This window comes from Agelaius phoeniceus, chromosome 29 (assembly GCF_051311805.1).
Source record: "Agelaius phoeniceus isolate bAgePho1 chromosome 29, bAgePho1.hap1, whole genome shotgun sequence".
In the NCBI taxonomy this organism is placed as follows: Eukaryota; Metazoa; Chordata; class Aves; order Passeriformes; family Icteridae; genus Agelaius; species Agelaius phoeniceus.
Window position 1 is genome coordinate 3,653,365 of NC_135293.1, and position 21,460 is coordinate 3,674,824.

The 21,460-nt window shown below is 47.4% G+C and overlaps 1 protein-coding gene across 6 annotated transcripts in view; it reads right to left on the reverse strand.

Moving 5' to 3' along the window:
- The window catches only part of RFX2 (regulatory factor X2), a 92,084-nt gene extending 79,533 nt beyond the window's left edge, over positions 1-12,551 (reverse strand). For all 6 annotated transcript variants that reach the window (XR_013185528.1, XM_054650096.2, XM_077191368.1 and 3 more), the window contains exon 1: positions 12,417-12,551. The gene's annotated coding sequence lies outside the window, so the exon portion shown is untranslated. The remainder of the gene's footprint in view (positions 1-12,416) is intronic.
- Between the last annotated feature and the right edge of the window lie 8,909 nt (positions 12,552-21,460).

Genomic DNA, 21,460 nt, shown 5'->3' on the forward strand with positions numbered 1-21,460 from the left:
TCCCAGTGGAAGCCATTCCCTGTGTCCTGTCCCTGCAGGCCTTGTCCCCAGTCCCTCTCCTGGAGCCCCTTCAGGCCCCACAAGGGGCTCTGAGGTGTCCCTGGAGCCTCCTCTTGTCCAGGTGGGCACCCCCAGCTCTCCAGGCTGGCTCCATGGGGTTTATCCCTAATTAACAGGGTTATTAACAGGGTTATTAACTCAAACAGCCCTGAGGTTCCTCACTCAAGAGGAGCAAAGCCCATCCCAGCAGCCTGGGTGACGCAGCTGTGCTGGAATGTCCTGGCACAGAATTATTAAATAATTAACCTCCCTCCCTCAGCGTGAGACGATCTCTACTAATTTAAATTAAATTCTCTACTAATTTAAATTAAATTCTCTGCTAATTTAAATTAAATTCTCTACTAATTTACTAAATTTATGTTAATTACTAAATTTAAATTCAATTACTAAAATTAAATTGCTAAATTAAAATTACTAAATTTAAATTAAATGACTAAACTTACTAAAATTACTAAATTTACTAAATTTAAAATAAAATTCTCTAATTTGAAATTTATCAACTATTACAAACTCTAAAATAACAATTCAATGTTATAATACTTAATAATTATATAATTTAATATCTTATTAATTATGTATATGATCTAATTAATTCCTAAGTATTATCAATTTATTTGATTATTATTATTAATTTCGTTGATAATCAATTTCTTTCTTGTCACTACATACATTATTATTACTCTAATGTTTCCTCCTAACAAAAAATATTAATAGTAACAACTCATTGGACCCCAACAGATCTCTGAGTTACACCAGGAGTAGCAACAACTTTGATTCTGCAAGCCCAGCTCAGGTCAGAGGGGTGCAGGACAATGTGACAGAGGAGCTGCCTAAAATAGGAGGGTGAACTTTGCATTTCTGGTTTGAGGGGAGCTGTTTCTTCTCTATTTTTCATATAGAACAATCTACATTTTGCATACAAGCCCCAGGTTCTTTAAGGGGCTTACAGAAATATTCTGTGGAAGATATTTCACTTTCCTGGCAGGTGGAAGTCTTCTAACAATGGTGCACATCTGTCACATTAAGGAGAATAAATATTTGCTAGGAAGAAGGAAGCTCTAAAGACCAGCCTGGTGATCAGGAGCCATTATTTCTCTTATTATTTGTACCTATTAAAGAAAAATTTCCTCCCATGATTGGTCATTTAAGGTCATGAATATTTGAAAAGATCTGCATTTCATCTCCTTTGGGGGGAAGGGTGGGGGTTTGAACAGCACAAGAAATTGTTTAAATGCAAGACAAATTAGGCAGAACCAGTCCATCTGCACTTCTTCCCATCTCCCCCCACATTTCACAGCCTAGAGATGAATTTTGAGTTGTTTTTTAGATTGAACCATCCCAGACAGCTCAGGGAAGGAGGAGAAAAATATCCTTGCACAGAGCAGCGAGGTGACAGCGCTGACAACAGCAGCCCCAGCACACTGAGAGCCTGGGCTTATCTCCCAACTGCTTCCTCCCAGCTTATCAGAGGCTGCACAACCTCCATTCACTGCCAAACAAGAGCCTGGCTAACAGAAAATATGAGACTGTTGGTGAGAAAGGCCCCAGAGCTGCTGGAATATCCAGCTCTGTGCACAACCCATCCCTGTTTCCCATGAGCTGCACAGAGAAGGGCGTGCACACTTCATTGTCCCCCTCACCACACACCTCCAGGAGCCTCCTGCTCCAGCCTGGGCTCACAGAATTCCAGAATATCCCCCACAGGGATCATCAGTGCAGCTCCTGGACCTGCACAGCCACCCCAAACCCCACCCTGAGCAGCCCTGAGGGCTCTGTCAGTGAGGGGCTGGGAGCACAAACCCTGTGAGGAACAACTGAGGGAGCTGGGGGTGCTCAGCCTGGAGAAAAGGAGACTCAGGGGTGCCCTCATCACTCTCTGCAGCTCCTGAAAGGTGCCTGTGCTCAGCTGGGGCTGGGCTCTTTCTCCAGGAACTGACAGAACCAGAGCACACAGCCTCAACTGTGCCAAGGGAAATACAGGTTGGATATTAGGAAAAAAATCTAGGTTGGATATTAGGAAGTTGGTGAGATCCTATCCTATAGGTAGGATATTAGGAAAAACCAAATTAGGATATTAGGAAAAAATACAGGTTGGATATCAGGAAAAAAGTTTTTTACAGAAAGGGTGATAAAGCTCTGGAATGGCTGCCTGGGGAGGTGGTGGAGTCCCCATCCCTGGGTGTGTTTAACAAAGCCTGGATGTGGCTCTGGGTGCCAGGGTTCAGTTGAGGTGCTGGGGCTGGGTTGGACTCGATGATCTTGGAGGTCTCTTCCAACCCAGTGATTCCAAAATTCTGTGATTCTGTGAATTCTGTGTCCAAAGGCTCCTGGAGCTGTGGCAGCCTTGGCACCATTCCCTGGGGAGCCTGGGCAGTGCCCAGCAGCCTCGGGGGGCAGAACCTTGCCCTGAGCTCCATGCCAAGGCCTGGCCCAGCTCCAGCCCTTGCTGGGCTCCTGTCCCTGTCCCAGAGCAGAGCTCAGCCCCTGCCCCTGTGCCTCCTCCCAAGGAGCCTCCCCTCAGACCCTTCCCCAAGTCTGCAGCCCTGAGCAGGCTGGAAGGGTCTGGCAGCAGTGGGGAACAGGCTCAGGAAGGACACACAGCTCTCCCCACACTCCCCTGCTCATCCCTGGGTGACACAGCTCTGTCCTGGGCACTGCAGACACTGGTGAGATGTCAGATGAAATCTTTTTCTGACCCAGAGATGGGGTAACTGAGAGGTGCTTTAAAAACTTTTATTCCATTTTCAGTCTCATGAGAAGGGTGAGACAATACAGATGTTAAAATTCACACCATCACACTCAGAAGCCAATTATTTCCTAATTACAATACATTATAGGTGTTTCTGTCAGGCTTTGAGAATTTCCTACAAATTTTCTCCAAATCCATTTCCCACATTGAGACCCCATCCCACCATGGTCATGAGGTGATGGAGAGAGAAATTCCATCTGTATTTGGAGCTCCTGTGCCTTGTTATGCAGCCTTGTTCATACACCAAATAAAGGATAATTAATGAATCAACTAATTGTGAAACTGCCCATTACCAGCCAGTGACTGAACCCACCCTAAACCAAACCTAAACCACCCTAAACAAACCAAACCTAAACCTAAACCAGCACTAAACCAACCCAGGATCAGATCTTGGAGAAAGCCAAGAAGGGAACAGAAAAAAGAATCCCAGAATGGTTTGGGTTGGAAAGGACCTTAAAGCTCCTCCTGTTCTGCCTCCTGCCACCTTCTCACCACCCACCCAGCCTGGCCTGGAACACTTCCAGGAAGCCTCAGCTTCTCTGGGAAACCTGTGCCACAACCTCATCACTCACACAGGGAACAATTCCTTCCTGATATTTTATCTAAACCTCCTCTCTTTCAGTTTAAAGCCATTTCCTTTCACATGAGTTGGTGCTCCACTCCAACAGCACCTAAAACATGAGAAATCCTGTGTGCAAAAGCATCATCAGATGCTCAGGTGCTCCAGAAGACACTCATCCATCATAAATAACCTTCACAAATCAGGAGAACACAATAACTTCCACCAGCACTGCACTGAGGCCATCCCTGTATTGCTGTGTAGCACTGCTGGATGTCTCTATATGATAATAAAAATAAAAATAAAAATAAAAATAGTAATAATAATAATAATAATAATAATAATAATAATAATAATAATAATAATAATAATTCTTCAGTGCACAAGGGCAGGGGCAGTACAGGGTTTTACCTGTCAGTGTGACGCTGCTTTATATAATAATAATAATAATAATAATAATAATAATAATAATAATAATAATAATAATAATTTCTTCAGTGCACAAGGGCAGGAGCAGTGCAGGGTTTTACCTGTCACTGTGAGGCTGCTTTATCTAAAGCCTGCAGGACTCTCAGACACTAGAGGTCAGAAGAACAAGAATAACTGATAGCATTCCCTGGGCAGGGTGAATGTTTAATCAGCTGTGTGTTAAGCCAGAAATTCTCCAGAACAGTTCCAGGGTTGTCATGGTGGCAATGGGATCTTAAGCTGATACTAAGGAACAGTCTGACAATGACTAACCAGGTGGTTGTTAAGGAAATTGCTAATTCTGCTGAGGTTGTTTGCCTATAATCATTCCACCCCCACTTTTTCCCCTTCTCTCCTCTTCCCCTGATGTTTCCTGTCATTCTTAACTAGTGACACCTCCAGAAGAGGCATCCTTAATTACAGGCTCCATTCAGCAGGACCCTTTGCCTCGTGTTAACCTTAAAGAACCACCAGCCACGTAATCCCAGCCAAATTCCTGAATTACTGCTGTTTCATCCCAAACATCACTTCATCCTCACGCTTCCAAATGAGTGGGGCACTTCCAAAACTCAGCCATGGAGGCAGAACCATCTCCCTTCACACCTGGATTTGCTCCTGATGTGTGGAGCCCACAAGGATTCCCCCATCCCCATCCTGCAAAAGGGATGTTTGAGAGTTTGGGGCATGGGTTTGGTTCCTGATGGGAAAGGAAAATGTGCACTCCAAAGCTCATTGGGAGAGAAGTAAATCCAGCCAGGATCCTTTTCTCTAGAAGGGATGGGAAAATAGAATTTTATGTGCCAAAGAGCAATTGCTGGGCTTTGAAATGCTCTGAAAGCCCTGGAAGGTGAACCCTGCTGCTCTGGCCTTGAGAGGGAGCCAGGGAATCTCACAGAATCATGGAATGATTTGGGTTGGAAAGGTCCCTAAAGCTCATCTCATCCCACCCCTGCCATGGCAGGGACACCTCCCACTGTCCCAGGCTGCTCCCAGCCCTGTCCAGCCTGGCCTTGGGCACTGCCAGGAACGAGGCAGGCACATCTCTGGCAAACCTTTGGCTCACCCTCCTGACAGCAAAGAATTTCTTTGGTTATCAACCCTAAATTTCTTCTCTTTCAGTTTCAACCCATTCCCCCTTGTCCTGCCATTCCTGCTTTGTTCCTGCTCCTGTTCCACCTTTTCTTTGCCAAGATGAGACTTTGTAATGATCAGAGATGCCCTGAAGAAGTGAGAGCATGGAGTCACCCTGATGCCTCAGGTTTGAGCTTTTCAGTTTTTCAGGTTCTGTGCTGCTTTAGTGGGTGGGTCTGGGTTCACATGAGGGGATGCTGAGCTCTGTGCACAGAGCAGGGAGACAAAACAATTCCTGCTCCAGCTGGGGACCAAGGACAAATGATCCAAATCTCAGCCCCAAGAGCACAAACAACATGGGCTGGAGAGAGAAAAACAAGGATGGGACTGGATGGGCTGGGGCTGGAATTGGACAATGAACTCCAATATGCAAATGGAGCAGAACTGATCAAAGTGAGAGACCCTGTGACCTGTTGTGCATTTTGTGACCATTTTGGTTCATCTTGGGCTCAGCCCTGGCTGGGCTCTTGTGCTGCCCAGGGTGGATCCATTGAGGCCTTTTAATAAATCCCTATTTTATTCTTTAGCTATGTCTGTTCTCTGCTCTAGCTCAGCCTTCACAAGGCATCAATGGAATGGTTTGGGTGGGAAGAGCCTTGGAGAACATCTGGCCATGGCAGGGACACCTCCCACTGTCCCAGGCTGCTCCCAGCCCTGTCCAGCCTGGCCTTGGGCACTGCCAGGGATGCAGGGGCAGCCCCAGCTGCTCTGGAAATTCCATCCCAGCCCCTTCCCACCTTCCCAGGGAACAATTCCTTCCAAATATCCCACAAAAATCTCCCCTTTCCCAGTGGGAGCCATTGCCTGGCTCCTGTCCCTGCAGGCCTTGTCCCCAGTCCCTCTGCAGCTCTCCTGGAGCCCCTTCAGGCCCTGCCAGGGGCTCTCAGGTGTCCCTGGAGCCTTCATGGTCTGGAGCTGGAATTGGACAATGAACTCCAATGTGGCCATTTTGGGTTGTGCTGCCCAAGGTGCATCCATTGAGGCCTCTTAACAAATCCCTGCTTTATTAATGAACTCTGTCCAGTCTGTTCTAGGTCAGCCTCCACAAGGCACCAGCCCTGCCAGGGGATTTCAGAGACGTGGCTTGAGCTGCTCCTCCTCACAGCCTGCACAAGGTACCTGCTGCTGTTTGTCCTCACACACATCCACACACCCTGCACATGAAGCCAAAGAAAAACTCCCTCACACAGGGAAAAAAAAATTTTAAAAAATTGTGGAACCTGGATGATGCACCAGTGAGCTCATCAGGGAGGAATATCTCTACAGTCAATGTAATTATTATTTCTGTCAGCTTCTTGCTGAGGATTTCTTTCAGATTTGGGACAAGAAAACAGAGCATCTGATTTTTGTTTGCATATTCTTTATGTGAAAGTCATTATTGGTGTGACCTGTTCCTCTGACTGCAATGTTCAGTCATTAACCTCTTGCAAAGTTTCCTCCCACGATACATTTGTACAACTCTGAGACTTCTCTGGCATTTATTAAGCTCAGAAAAACAAATTCCTAATACTCTCATAAGCAAGCTTATGAATTGCCTTTAAATGACTTTTCAAACGCCTTCATTTGAGATTTCTACAGCTCTTCACTCCTGAGGACATCAGGAAATACCCAAGGGAATGACATGGAGTTGTGTCTGGTGTTGGAATGGATCTCAGGGAAAGGTTCTTCTGTGATTTTATGACCAGATCAAGGAACCAAAACAGTTTCTAAAGTTCTGTTTGGGAAACTTCTTGTTTCTGTTGCAATTTAAAATACAGCTTTTAACTTTCCTGCAGGGCAGACACTGCCTAAGCCGTGCAGTGACATAAGTGAGCAGGAATACCTTGGGAAGAGGAAGAGTTTCTCATTCACTGACATGAAATCACATGTCTAGACATAACTATGTATTGTTTTAACAACTCAGCTGAATTAACAACATTTAAACTTCTCTAGAAATCATCTTTCATAAAACATCCCCCAAAGCTGAAAGTAAGTTTGGTTTTTTCTCCTTCCCCCCCACCTGGAAATAATTTGTATATTTACATTTACATGTAATATGTATATTACATATACATATATACATAACATGTATATTTACATATTTACATGTCCTGAAATTATTTCTGAAATACAAACATTGCCACCTCTTACAAAACATCACCAAAAGCTGAAAGTGGGTTTGTCTTTTCTGCTTTCCCCCCCAAATAAAAATAATTTCTGTATCACTATGACCCTGAAATAATTTCCTCTCTGTGCTTTGTGTGCTAAGAAAAGGAACTCTAGGAAGTGCCCTGTACAAATGGATTCCTCTTTGCTCAGGGAGTTAAGGCTTGTAAAGAAAGGTTTTGTTATCTATTTATGAATTTATGGATAATTATTCCATAAGCTGCTTGGATCCTTGTGTTAAGGAGTCCATAGTTTGTGCTGAAAGAAGTTTTTGTCACCTATTTATGAATTTATTGATAGTTAATCCATAAACTGCTTGGATTCCTGTGTTAAGGGGTCCACAGCTTGTGCTGAAGGAAGGTTTTATCATCTGTTTATTAATTTATTGATAATTATTACATAAGCTGTTTGGATTCCTGTGTTTAGGGGTCCATAGTTTGTGCTGAAGGAAGCTTTTGTCATCTATTTATGAATTTATGGAGAACTATCCCTAAACTGCTCGGACAGACGTGGGAAAGCCAGCACGTTCCCAGACAAAAGCTGGATTTGGGAGTGTTTGAACAAAGGAATAAAGACCTGCCAGTCCAAATAAAACAAACCAACTCATCTGAAAGTGCAGATTGCAGACAGAAACCTCCCCTTTGTGCGTGTCCAGTATCGGCACCACAGGCCTGGGTCCCCATGGATCCCAACCCCAATCCCAATGGATCCCAGCCTGGATCCCAGCCCCAATCCCAATGGATCCCAGCCCGGGTCCTGATGGATCCCAGCCCCGATCCTGATGGATCCCAGCCTGGATCCCGATAGATCCCAGCCCAGGTCCTGATGGATCCCAGTCCTAATCCCAATGGATCCCAGCCTGGATCCTGATGGATCCCAACCCCGATCCTGATGGATCCCAACCCAGTTCCTGATGGATCCTAACCCCAATCCCAATGGATCCCAGTCCCAATCCCCATGGATCCCAGCCTGGATCCCGATGGATCCTAGCCCCAATCCCAATGGATCCCAATGGATCCCAACCCAGTTCCCGATGGATCCCAGTCCCAATCCCCATGGATCCCAGCCTGGATCCTGATGGATCCCAATGGATCCCAATCCGGATGGATCTCAGGCCTGATCCCAATGGATCCCAGCCCAGATCCTGATAAATCCCAACCCTGATCCCAGTGGATCCTAACCCAGGTCCCAATGGATCCCAGCCTGGGTCCCGATAGATCCCAGCCTGGATCCTGATGGATCCCAGTCCAGAACCCGACAGATCCCAGCCTGACTCCCGATGGATCCCAGTCCGGATCCCAATGGATCCCAGCCTGGATCCTGATGGATCCCAGTCCAGAACCCAACAGATCCCAGCCCAGCTCCTGATGGATCCCAGCCCAGAACCCGACAGATCCCAGCCCCGGTCCTGGTGAATCCCAGCCCAGATCCCAATGGATCCCGATGGATCCCAGTCCAGAACCTGACAGATCCCAGCCCAGCTCCTGATGGATCCCAGCCCAAATCCCAATGGATCCCGATGGATCCCAGTCCGGATCCCCATGGATCCCAGCCCCGGACCCTATGGATCCCAGTCCGGATCCCCATGGATCCCAGCCCAGACCCCAATGGATCCCGGTGGATCCCAGTCTGGATCCCCATGGATCCCAGCCCCGGACCCTATGGATCCCAGTCCGGATCCCCATGGATCCCAGCCCAGACCCCAATGGATCCCGGTGGATCCCAGTCTGGATCCCGATGGATCCCAGTCCGGATCCCCAAGGATCCCAGCCCAGACCCCAATGGATCCCGATGGATCCCAGCCCCGGTCCCTATGGATCCCAGTCCGGATCCCTATGGATCCCAGCCCAGACCCCAATGGATCCCGATGGATCCCAGTCCCGGGGCCGGGCGGGCACGCTGGGCTCCCGCTGGCCCGCAGCCAGCCCTGCGCCGCTTTGGCATTTGTTCCGAGGGAGGCCGCCGGGGAGGGAGATGTGGGGTTAAAAATAACTCGGCAGCTTCCAGCAGCAACTCCCGAGAGCGGGCGGGACCCGCCTGTTGAATCAGCAGCGCGCCCGGACTCCGCTTTTAGCTCGGCTCAAGCTCAAAGCGAGCGAGCGGGGGAAACGGGCTGGAATCCGCCAAAGCTGCTCTGTTTACGGGCCTCCATGGGCAGGGAAAACATGTTGTGATTAAACGTGGCAGCTGTCGGTGCTCCGAGGTGTTACAAGCAAGGGGTTATTTAAAGACAATGAGTGGCGCCTTCCATTCTGCAGCACCGAAGTTATTTTGTGGAGGAATGTGGCTTTTAGTGGTAGGGAATACTCTCAGCTGGAGGATTTCCCCCAAAAGCCAGGACAAATGATGTCATCTCGATGATTACAGAATTCCAGAATAGTTTGGGATGGAAGGGAGCCTAAATCCCACCTTGCTCCACCCTGTCCCATGGCAGGGACACCTTCCACTGGCCCAGAGTGCTCCAAGCTCCATCCAACCTGGCCCTGGGCACTTCCAGGGATGGGTCTGATGGTGTTTACAGGACACAAAAAGTGTATTTCTGATGTACCTTCCCATACCTAACACACAATTTAACACCAGCTCTCTCTAGACCACACTCAGCCTTAAATCCTGGGATGGGTGACCCCATCCCTCCCTCCCAGCCTGGCTGCAGGGACTCAGTGTGGAGCCAAGTCCCTTGATGAAGGAGGTACCTCCATTTATAGGCCAAATCTACGAGTTTATATGGCAATCTTACAAATTTATAAAGCAATCCTACCAATTTATATGGTAATCCTACAAATTTATATGGCAATCCTACAAATTTAAATGGTAATCCTACAAATTTAAATGGTAATCCTACAAATTTATATGGCAATCCTAAATATTTATATGGCAATCCTACAAATTTATATGCTAATCCTACAAATTTATAAGGCGGTCCTACAAGTTTATAAGGCAGTCCTACAAATTTATATGGCAATCCTAAACATTTCTATGATAATCCTACAGATTTATATGGCAATCCTACAAAACCCTCTTTGAGAGGGCTAAAGGAAAAGACCCCAGTGTGCTGCCTGCAGTGTCAGCCCCTTTCCAGGTGCTGCAGATTTCCCAGGAGCAGAGCTGGCTCTCGGGGGCTTTGCTCCTGAGAGAGGAATTCATGAGATGCAAATGGCTCAGCAGGGAGATGCAAAGCAGGGGTGGCTGTGAGGACCTGATTCTGCCTTTCCTCTGTGGCACTGGATGCTCCTATCCCCATCCCCAGGGATCGTTCCTGTTCTGCAAGAAGCAAGCAGGGACAAAGAAATTCCAGCTGACAACCCCTTCTGTCTGTGCTTTCAGCCTTCAGGCCAAGTTCCTGTTGTTACCTGAGAACCCAGATTCCGGTTAAAAAGATGAGCAGTTCCAAACCTCGTGGTTATGGGAACAGCTCTGACAACACCAACTCCAAACAACAAACCCCTGGAGCCTGCCCACAGCTGTGTAACCCCAAGGCAAATGAAACACATAGCACAGAACTCCAATCCATCTCCCCTCCCTTGGGACAGCAACACTGAGAGGTAAAGACACAGCTGGATTTAAAAAAAAAACAAAAAAAACCTGAGATTTTCATGTATCCAACACCTCTTTAGTCCTACTAAGTCCTACAAGGTCGTGCTTTGGGGGTTTTGCCTCAGCAAAACCCAGAAATCAAACTGTTCATCCCAAACTCTCTCAGCAGACACAGTCAGAGGTTGATTCAACTCGTCCAGAACGAGCTAACCACAACAGAGCCTCCCAAAATGCCTCCCCTTCTACAGAATGTGCCACTTTAAAATAAAACCTGAGACTGAGCTGATCCTGCACTGGCTGAGGCAAACTCAGACTGAAAAGTGAAACAGCAGAGGCAGAGAAGGAAGCCCAGGAGCTTAAGATTGGTATTTAGAGACGGATTTTTTTCTTTTCTCTAAGCCAGACGTTACTTTCTATTCTCAAGTGATTTGTAAGCAAGATAAAGTTGAAAAGTTTGGGCAGAAGCAGATGAAAAGAGCCTCGACTAAATGATTCCAAAGCTGAGCTCTCAGTTTAAACTATCAGTTAAAGCCTCAGTTTAAGGACATTCCAAATACAAAAAGGTAAAGTAGATTTAACAATATTTAATAAAATTATTACTAATTCTACTCTTTGATTAGTAAGTCTTGCCTCTTTCGACAGCAAAGCCAAAAAAAAGGCTTCGGAATGCTATCTAAGTAAAAACAATGGAAACATTTAATCAGGCAGCGGGAACTCACGCTTGAAACAGGCACGTCCACAAAATCCCACTCTAACAGGAGATGAATCTTGTTTCACAACACACTTTATTCAAAACCAACAGCAGAAACCACATCAAGAACAGACGGCAGATGCTTGCAAATAGCTTTCGCTGCGATTGCCCCTCGTTTCTAAGCCCGACTCGAGAAAGCGAGCGCCGGGATCTCCCGGCTCTGGCAAACTCCAGGGACGAGCTGGAGTTGAAATCACCTCCCTCCACCCCCGAAGAGGAGGAGGAGGAGGAGCGCAAGGGGGGGACGGGGACAGCGCGGGGAGGGGGACGGGGACAGCATGGAGAGGGGGACAGAAGGACGAGAAGGACGGGGACAGAGGGAAGAGAGGGACGGGGACCACACGGGGAGGGGAACAGAGGGAAGAGAAGAACGGGGACAGCATGGAGAGAGGGACAGAAGGAAGAGAAGGACGGGGACAGCATGGAAAGAGGGAGAGCACAGAGAGAGGGAGAGCACGGGTACAGCGCTGAGCGGTGCCGACTCAGATCCCAACGGAGCGCCTGCCCTGGGCCCCCTCCCGACCCTGAGCGGACACTTTGGGGCTCGCGGACCGGGTGGGACCCACCGGCAGCCCCGCGGAGCCGGGAGCGCGGAGTTCCGGGCAGCCCCGCGGAGCCGCCGGGAGCGCGGAGTTCCGGGCAGCCCCGCGGAGCCGAAAGCGGCGGTGCGCGGGCCCGCGGCCCCCCCGCCGGCCGGGCGGTGTCGGTTCCCGTGCCCGGGCGGGGCCATGCTGCGGGCGGTGCTCCGGGGCAGCGGCCCCGGCCCGCGGAGGGGGAGCCCGGGGCGGTTCGGCGGCGCCGCCTCCGCCGCTCCCAACTTTCCGAGGGCGGCGCGACCGGCGCCCCCCGCCCCGGCGCGCAGCGGGACCGCGCATCCCGCTCCGGGACAAGCCGGGTCCGCGCCGCCGGCCCCGCGCCGCGCCGGCCCCGGGGAGAACGCGGAGACCGCGCACATACCTGCACCCCCCCTCCCCGGCCGCAGTCCCACTTCCAGCCCGTCACGGGGCAGCCCCGCTCACCTGCCGTCGCCGCCGGGTGCCGCGGGCTGCGCTGGGCTCCGGCCGCCGGGGCCGCGCGTTGCCGCCGTTGGCAAGTAACAGTCTCCAGGGCTACGGTCACTATGGCGCCGGGCGCCGGGTCTCGAGGCAACTGTTGCTACCCCGGCCCCGCGCGTCACCGCCCGGTCCCGCCCAGAGGAGGCGTGCCCGGCGCTTCACCGCTATCCATTGGTCCAGCGCCTGTCTGTCAAGCAAGGGGGCGGGACGCGTGGAGGGAAAACCAATGGCGTGACGGAGGGGGCGTGGCCGGCGGTTGGCGCGCGGTTTGGCGCCTCGGCGCGGGGAGGGGCCGGGCGCGTGACGCACGCGCGCGAGGGCGCGGGGAAGCTGTGAGGGGGGAGGTGAAGGGGCGGGGCCTGCGCGATGATTTCACCTCAATAAACCACCAAAAAAAAAAGAAAAAAAATTTTAAAAAGTTGCTTTTCCCGCTGTCAAACGTTCCAAAAGGGCGGGCTGCCCATGGGGTTGTTGTGGGTTTTTTTTTTGTAGCCCACTCCACGTGACATCAAGCCGTCGTCATGGCGACGGGGCGTGACGTCACCGACAACAACGAGTGGGAGCGGGCGGGGTTTGGGGCGAATTGGGGGAATTTCGGTGAAATGCTGCTCCCACCCCGAACTGGGGGAATATCGGTGAAATGCTGCTCCCTCCCGCCCTCCGGAGCTCGGGGGTGTGCGGGGAGAAGCCCTGGGACAGAAAATCGTTCTTCACGGACAGACGGACAGACGGACAGAGCCCGGGGCTGAGACTGCGGCACCAGGACCTGGAAATGCCGGGGAACTCCAGAGAGCGCCACGGGGGTGCTCCAGGCTGGGGGTGCTCACCTGGAGAGGAGAAAATTTCAGGGACACCTCAGAGCTCTTGCAAGGCCTAAAGGGTCTCCAGGAGAGGGACTGGGGACAAGGGAAGGAGGGACAAGAACAGGGGATGGCTTCCCACTTAAAGAAGTGAAATTTAGATGGGAAAAAAAATCCCATTTAGATGGGATATTGGGAAGGAATTGTTTGCTGGTGCTCACCTGGACAAGAGAAGGCTCCAGGAAGAGCACAGAGCCCCTTGCAGGGCCTGAATGGGCTCCAGGAGAGGGACTGGGGACATGCCCTGGAGGGACAGGGCACAGGAATGGCTTCCACTGAAAAAAGTGAAATTTAGATGGGAAAAAAATCCCATTTAGCTGGGATATTGGGCAGGAATTGTTCCCTGGCCCAGCTGGGGCTGCCCTCTTGGAGAGGAGAAGGCTCCAGGGACACCTGAGAGCCCCTGGCAGGGCCTGAAGGGGCTCCAGGAGAGCTGCAGAGGGACTGGGGACAAGGCCTGCAGGGACAGGACACAGGGAATGGCTCCCACTGAAAAAGTGAAATTTAGATGGGGAAAAATTCCATTTAAATGGGATATTGGGCAGGAATTGTTTCCTGGCAGGAGAGGAGAAGGATCCAGGGAGAGCTCAGAGCCCCTTGCAGGGCCTGAAGGGACTCCAGGAGAGTGACTGGGGACAAGGGGTAGAGGGACAGGACAAGGGAATGGCTTCCACTGAAAAAGTGAAATTTAGATGGGAAAAAGTCCCATTTAGCTGGGATATTGGGCAGGAATTGTTCCCTCCTGGAGAGGAGAAGGATCCAGGGCCACCTCAGAGCCCCTTGTGGGGCATGAAGGGGCTCCAGGAGAGCTGGAGAGGGACTGGGGACAAGGGATGGAGGGACAGGACACAGGCAATGGCTCCCACTGAAATTTAGATGGGAAAAAACCCATTTAGATGGGAAAAAAACCCCATTTAGATGGGAAAAAAACCCCATTTAGATGGGATATTGGGCAGGAATTGTTGCCTGGCACAGCTGTGGCTGCCCCTGGAGCCCTTTCAGTGCCCAAGGCCAGGCTGGATGGTTCCTCACTCCCCATATCTCATCCTGTTTTATTTTGTCAGTGAAACCCAGCCCAGGCTCCAAGTCACTCTCACATTTTTTGAATGCAGGTGCTGCCTAGGAAAGCAGCAGTTTTTTATAGAGCTTTACGAAATATCTCTGTTTGTGGGGGTTTTTATGGGGTTTTCCCCGACTGTTAAATTCAGCAGAATCCCCAGCACTTGCTCTGAAAAATCCCCATCAGGTATTTCACCATTTCCAGGATTGCTTTCCTGACATGCAATAAAAAAAAAAAAAAAAAAAGAGCTTTTATGATGTATTTTTTCTGCAACGTTTTCTGAAAAGTATGTCCCAGCCTCAGCCAAGGAAGTGTGTGGAATTTGTACCCATGGAGACTCCAATAACACAGCCTGCTCCAAACACCACAGGATTATTACTTTTCTTACCTAACACTTCTGGAAAGGAGTTACTGGAAAAGGAAGTGACTGAGTGAGGCAATTTAAATTTTAGGCACTGGTTAGAGAGCAGATTTCTGGTTGCTGTTCCTGCTTTTGGGAGATTACCATGAGAGTTACACTGGAAAAATTCATGGAGTTGTGTGTCTGACCAGTGTGGACACACTGAGGGACCTTTGGATAAAATAATTTGAATAAAAAAATAATTTTTATTCTGTGAGTGAGCTTTGGAGAAGCTCCTCTGAAAAATAATTTGTATTATATTTAATTATTTTTATTCTAATTTATTTTTATTTCTATTTTATTTTTTAAATATTTTATTTTAAAAATATTTTATTTTAATTCTCTTTTTATATATAATTTTATTCTTGATGGGTTGTAAATGCTTAAGCCAGACATATTTAAAAAGAACAGCTTTTAGGTGAGCAAAACATACAGTAAAAGAGAAAATAGAGGTGGAATAGTTTTTAAAAAATCATTTAGGACAAATAAACATCCACCTTTACTCCTGGAAACTGAGACCACATTAATAGATTTGCCTTAAACACTCCTGATGTGTTTGAAGGTTGTTCTCATTTCTTCCCTCAATCTCTTGTTTTACAAATGAAGAAATGAAGCAATCCTCTGGTTTTTGTTCTTTTTTTTCCTGAAAACCACTCAGTAAACAGCTATTTTTTAATCCTGTGGTCACTGATTCCTGCTTGAGCAGGAATAAATGCATTGGGTTTGGCCACACTGAGTTGCACCATGCTGATTTTGAATTATCACTCAAATTTACAAGGAGCTGAATGAAATTCCTCAGCCCCATGTGTTGTTGCAGCTCTGTTACTTTTAGTTTTTAGGGCACGATTCCCCACTGAAAAGCAAAAAGAAATATAAAACACATTTGGGTGTGCTCCTGTTCTTCCCAAAGTGCCAATTCCTGAGTGCAACCCGAAGCACAGGTGCCAACAGCATCGTGAAATTCTCCGAATCACGGAGCCATTGGGGCTGGAAAAACCCTCAGAGATCTTCAAACCCAACCCAACCCTGCCCCAGCCCTGTCCCCAGGTGCCACAGCCAGTTTTGAACCCTTGATAATGCTTGAAATTTTTAATAATGCTCAGCACGGCACCTTTGGGAAACCCTGCAGCCCACGGGGGTCAGGCAGAATCACCACAGCACTTTTATTTTTAATGATTTTTAAGTTATTTTCAATTTTCTTGTGCCAAGCTGATCACTGGGATGAATTTTTCTTTTGTTTTTTTCCAGCCTGTTCATGAGCCAGATCTCGCTCCTCTCACACCGTACCAGGGGCTGGGGGAAGGGGATGAATTTCCAAAAGTTGTAAAGAAAGAGAACTTTGATTTTTCTCTTCCTTCTCTTTTCTCCCAGCTTGCTGCAGCTGTCTCTGCTACCCACAGGAGGGCACGTTCCTCAAAGCAAACTGGAATTCAGCTCAAACCCAATCCTGCCCAAAGGATCTCATTGATTGATTTGATTTCACTAAAGGGAGATTTGAACAGCAAAACTGTTTTCTGATGAAAGCAAATTCCTTGTAAAGGGAGCAGGATCCTTTGAAATATTGTGTTTAGCCATGAAAAATGTTGTTGTTTTAGGTGCTGGAAATGAAACCTGAAATGAAACTATTCCTTTAAATTATTTCCTGCGTGGAAAAAAAATTCCCAGAGGGTTAAAACCAAAAGAAATTTTTAAATTGCCTTTGGGATTTTTGCTTAAAAAAAAAGTTTTAAATGGAAGAGAATCCCCATTCCAAACAGGGACCAAACAGCACCTAGGAGATTTCTGTGTCAGCTTCCTCCCATCCTTGGAGGTGTTTTCCAACCCTAATAATAACCCTAATTATTATTCTCTCCGTGCTGCCTTTTGCTGCTGAGTGAGCTCAGTGCAGAGCATTTGGAGGCTGAACTGGTGCCTCTCTGTGTCCCCTGTCCCACAGCGCCTTCCCCTGCAGGCTGTGAGGATCATCTCATCTGTTATTGTGGATTTTCCCTTTAAAATATCAGCCATAAAATGAAATTCCAAGATCATTTCATTCCCAATCATTTCAATTCGTGGTGCACACAAACAGGTCCTGCTTTTGCAGGCAGGGAGTCACTCCAGAGCTGCACTTAGGAATTAAATCTCCATTTAATCTCCATCCCACCTATTTCCAAGGCAATTCCAGTGAGACTGGTGCAAACTGCAGCTTTTTCCTGCCCCACTCCTTGGGCACAGCCCTGGCTGAGCTCCTGCTCCAAGCAGAGCCCCAGGGCTTTGTTTTCTGCCCCACAAACTCCACCACAACAACATCCTTCGGTGCTTTGGGCTGGCCTTGAGAGGAGAAATCTGTGGAGTGTGGCTGTGCCAAGGAAATTCCAGGCTGGAATTTTCCTGTCCTGCTCTGCCCAGCCTCTCTCCAGCAGGACAATGAATCCCAGGTTTTTATGGGATCTTGGGATCTTTTTCCAGCAGGACAATGAATCCCAGGCTGTTATGGGATCTTGGGATCTTTTTCCATCAGGACAATGAATCCCAGGCTGTTATGGGATCTCTCTCCATCAGGACAATGAATCCCAGGCTGTTATGGGATCTCTCTCTAGCAAGACAGGGAATTCCAGGCTGTTATGGGATCTTGGGATCTTTTTCCAGCAGGACAATGAATCCCAGGCTGTTATGGGATTTTTTTCCAGCAGGACAATGAATCCCAGGCTGTTATGGGATCTTTTCCCATCAGGACAATGAATCCCAGGCTGTTACGGGATCTTTTTCCAGCAGGACAATGAATCCCAGGCTGTTATGGGATCTTTTCCCATCAGGACAATGAATCCCAGGCTGTTATGGGATCTTTTTCCAGCAGGACAATGAATCCCAGGCTGTTATGGGATGTCCCTTCAGCAGGACAATGAATCCCAGGCTGTTATGGGATTTCTCTCCAGCAGGACAATGAATCCCAGGCTGTTATAGGATATTTTTCCATCAGGACAATGAATCCCAGGCTGTTATGGGATATTTTTCCAGCAGGACAATGAATCCCAGGCTGTTCTGGGATCTTTTTCCAGCAGGACAATGAATCCCAGGCTGTTATGGGATCTTTTCCCATCAGGACAATGAATCCCAGGCTGTTATGGGATATTTTCCCAGCAGGACAATGAATCCCAGGCTGTTATGGGATATTTTTCCAGCAGGACAATGAATCCCAGGATGTTATGGGATGCTCTCTCCTGTCCTGGCAGTGGCCCAGAGCATTTTTTTCCTCAGCCTGGAAGCAAACAGGTGAGTGCTGAAGAAAGAGAAAGAGGAGAGGATGTTCAGCCCTTCCTGTGCTCTTTTTTCCTGTCTCCCTTGGGTTGCATCCCAACAATCCCTGCCAAAGCTTCTCTGCACCATGTGGGATTTGGGAAGGTCACTCTTCCCAACCTCATATCTTCCCCCTAACAAGTTTTTAGGCCACCTAAAACCCCAAATGCTCTCTTTTTACCCACCCTGGAAATTTCCTTTTATGAGATTTAAAGGACCAAGCATTTATCTGCAGTTTTATCTGTTTGGTTTTGGCTGTAGCTGCCTGGAAATTCCACCAAAAAACACAGGATAAAGTCATGAAAAAAACCCACAGTGCCTGTGGGTTTTTTGTGTGCCACTCCCTGCAGCTCCTGAGCCCACAGGAGGAGGATGTGTCACAACTTGGATGAAATCAAGGGCAGTCAGACTGATAGGACTGAATGCATGTGGAATTCTGTGGAATGAAACCCACAGTGGCCGAACAGCCCCTGTGCAGGGTTTAAATGGAATTTCTGCACAAAGCACAGGTTTGCTGGGGAGTGAGACAGAGACAGTGCAAAGCAACACATTCCATTTTCAGAAGGCTTGTGTAGTAAAATCAGGAGGAAATGATTGGCATCCATTGATTCAGAATGCTGAACAATTGCTTTATTAAACTATGCTACATTACATTAATACTATATTAGAACTATACCAAAGAGATACTGTCACTGTCATATTTTCTGAAAAATCCTTTCACCAGGAGTTATTCTCCTGATTTATTATCAGAGAAAAATGAAAACAATATTATCTCCTTTGCTTCTCCTGTGTTTTGCTGCTTTGGAATGTGGTTGGAGATTGTTTATCCAACAGGTGATTGTTTGATTGGTTTCATGTGAATTGTTTTTTACTTAATGAGCAATCACAGTCCAGCTGTGTTGAGACTCTGAGGAGTCAGTCATGAGTTAGTATCTAATAATTAGTATCTTATAATATATAAGTATATATTATAGTATATATATAGTATCTTATAATATATAAGTAATATATTCTATATAATACTATTATAATTAGTATCTTGTTAAGCCTTCTGTAAGTATCCTCTCTCTATTCTTTAGTATAGCATAATATAATATAATATAATATAATATAATATAATATAATATAATATAATATAATATAATATAATATAATATAATATAATATAATATAATATAATATAATATCTAGAATAAAATAATAAATTAGCCTTCTAAGAACATGGAGTCAGATTCTCAATTCCTCCTTCATCCTGGGGACACTGAAAAAACCACAAATTATTGTACTATACTATACTATACTAATACTATACTATTCTATACTATGAATATTAAAGAAAACTCGTGACTGTCTCCAGACAGTCAGGACACAGCTTTGACTCAATTGGCCAAGGAATCAAAACAATCTTCAATAGAATCTAATTAACAAATTACTTCAGGTAAAGAATCTTCCTGACATATTCCACACGTGTGAAAACAACAGGAGCAGCAAGTAGAGATAAGAATTGTTTTCTCTTCTTCTCTCTATCTTCTCCAGGAAAAAACCTGAGAAGAAATTATCTCTCTCTGTTCAGAGAATGTCAATGCCACAGCTTCAGACCTGTTTTTATTCTAGCATGCATGCTTTTTATACATTCTTACAAAACTCCTAAGTTTACACTTTACTCGTTGGTTACAAGAGACAAACAAAGTGTTTATTGGAATAGTTGCAGGTTTCTCGTATTTCTCCTTCTTTCTTTCTTGGTTTCTGTGTCAATGGCCTTGGTAAGAAATTCTGGCTGAGATAAACATGGATCCTCTTCTCAAAATTCTCCCTGGCTCACAGAAGTGGCTGTGAAACCCCTTCCACACCTCTCATTTCCCCAGGTGCTGGAGCAGGGTGCCCAGGAGCCTTGAGGGAGTGCTGGGCAGCATCAGAGTGAAGGTCTGGGAGATGTGGTGGGAAGGGGGCACAGAATCAACCAAACACACAGTGATGGCACCTTCAGCACCTGCATGGCAGCCAGGAAGAGCCTGGGACACCTGGAGAGAGCCTTCCTCACCACACTGGTGCTCCAGAGCCTTCCCCAGCTCCATTCCCTTCCCTGGGCATGGTCCAGCCCTTCCTTCTTCTAATCATGGGGGGCCCAAAACAACCTTGGATGTGAGGTGTGACCCCAGCAGTGCCCAGCACTGGGGGACACTCACTGGTCCTGTGGCCACTGGCACAAGCCAGGTCTGCTTCTGGGCCCCCTGGCACACTGCTGGAAGCTTGGAATGTGAATATTGAGCAAAAAGGCTTGGTTTGTTGGCATGGGGAAGCTCAATATCCTGGTGGCTGTGAGCTTCTTAGAGCTCTGTCACTGTTTCACTCGGGTGAGTTTATGTTTAAAAACCACAGAAGTGATTAAGTGGTGCTGTGGAATATTAACATTTCAGGCTGAATTGAGGTGCAGAGGTCTTGCAGCTCACCCCAGCTCAGTCAGCTGTTGGAGCCCTGGCTGCTGAGAATTTCAGATTTTCTGTGCTGCCAGGCACTGACCCCCAAGAGAACACTGCATTGACCTGAGGCCGTGGAGAAGCTTCCAAAATGGAATGACAGAGCTGGGATTGTGGGTGTGGAGTTTGAATAGAAGTGTGTGATATCACAGGATGGGAAACTTAGAGTGGAAGGTTTTAAAATATAATAATATATATAAAACAAGATGGAGGTTTTAGGAGGCTGGTCCTTCTTCTTCACCTTCTTCTTCTTCTTCTCCTTGTTTTTGTTCTTCTTGTTCTTGTTCTTCTTCTTCTTCTTCTCTTGTTCTTCTTGTTCTCCTTCTCCTTCCTCCTCCTCCTTCTTCACCTTCTTCTTCTCCTTCTTCTTGTTCTTCTTCTTCTCTTGTTCTTCTTGTTCTTGTTGTTCTCCTTCTCCTTCCTCCTCCTTTTTCACCTTCTTCTTCACCTTCTCCACTTTGTCCTTCTCCTTCTCCTCTTCTCCATGGGTTTGGGTGGTATTTTGTATTTGCTCAGAAAAGTCCTCATTGCAGGCCATGAGTGAATAATTATTGGATTAATTTTGGAATCCTCAGGTCAATGCAGTGTTCTCTTGGGGGTCAGAGTCTGTCAGCACAGAAAGTCTGAAATTCTCAGCAGCCAGGGCTCCAACACTCAGCCATCAGCAGCAGGAAGTTGTCACTTTGTGCTGTCCCCGGGCTCCTGGAGTGGCACCTGGCCCGTGTCACCAAGGGCAGAGCTGATTTCTGTGTCACCATCTCTGGTCACACATCCTTCCCTTTTCTGTTACAACACAGCTTCACGTGGGAAATGCAAAGATAGAAACTCCCACAAATACAGGAGGGTTTGATCTTCCAAGCTTTGGAAGAAGCTTGGATTGATATAAAAATACAATACACAGGCATCAAACAGAAAAATCATAAAATTACGTTCCT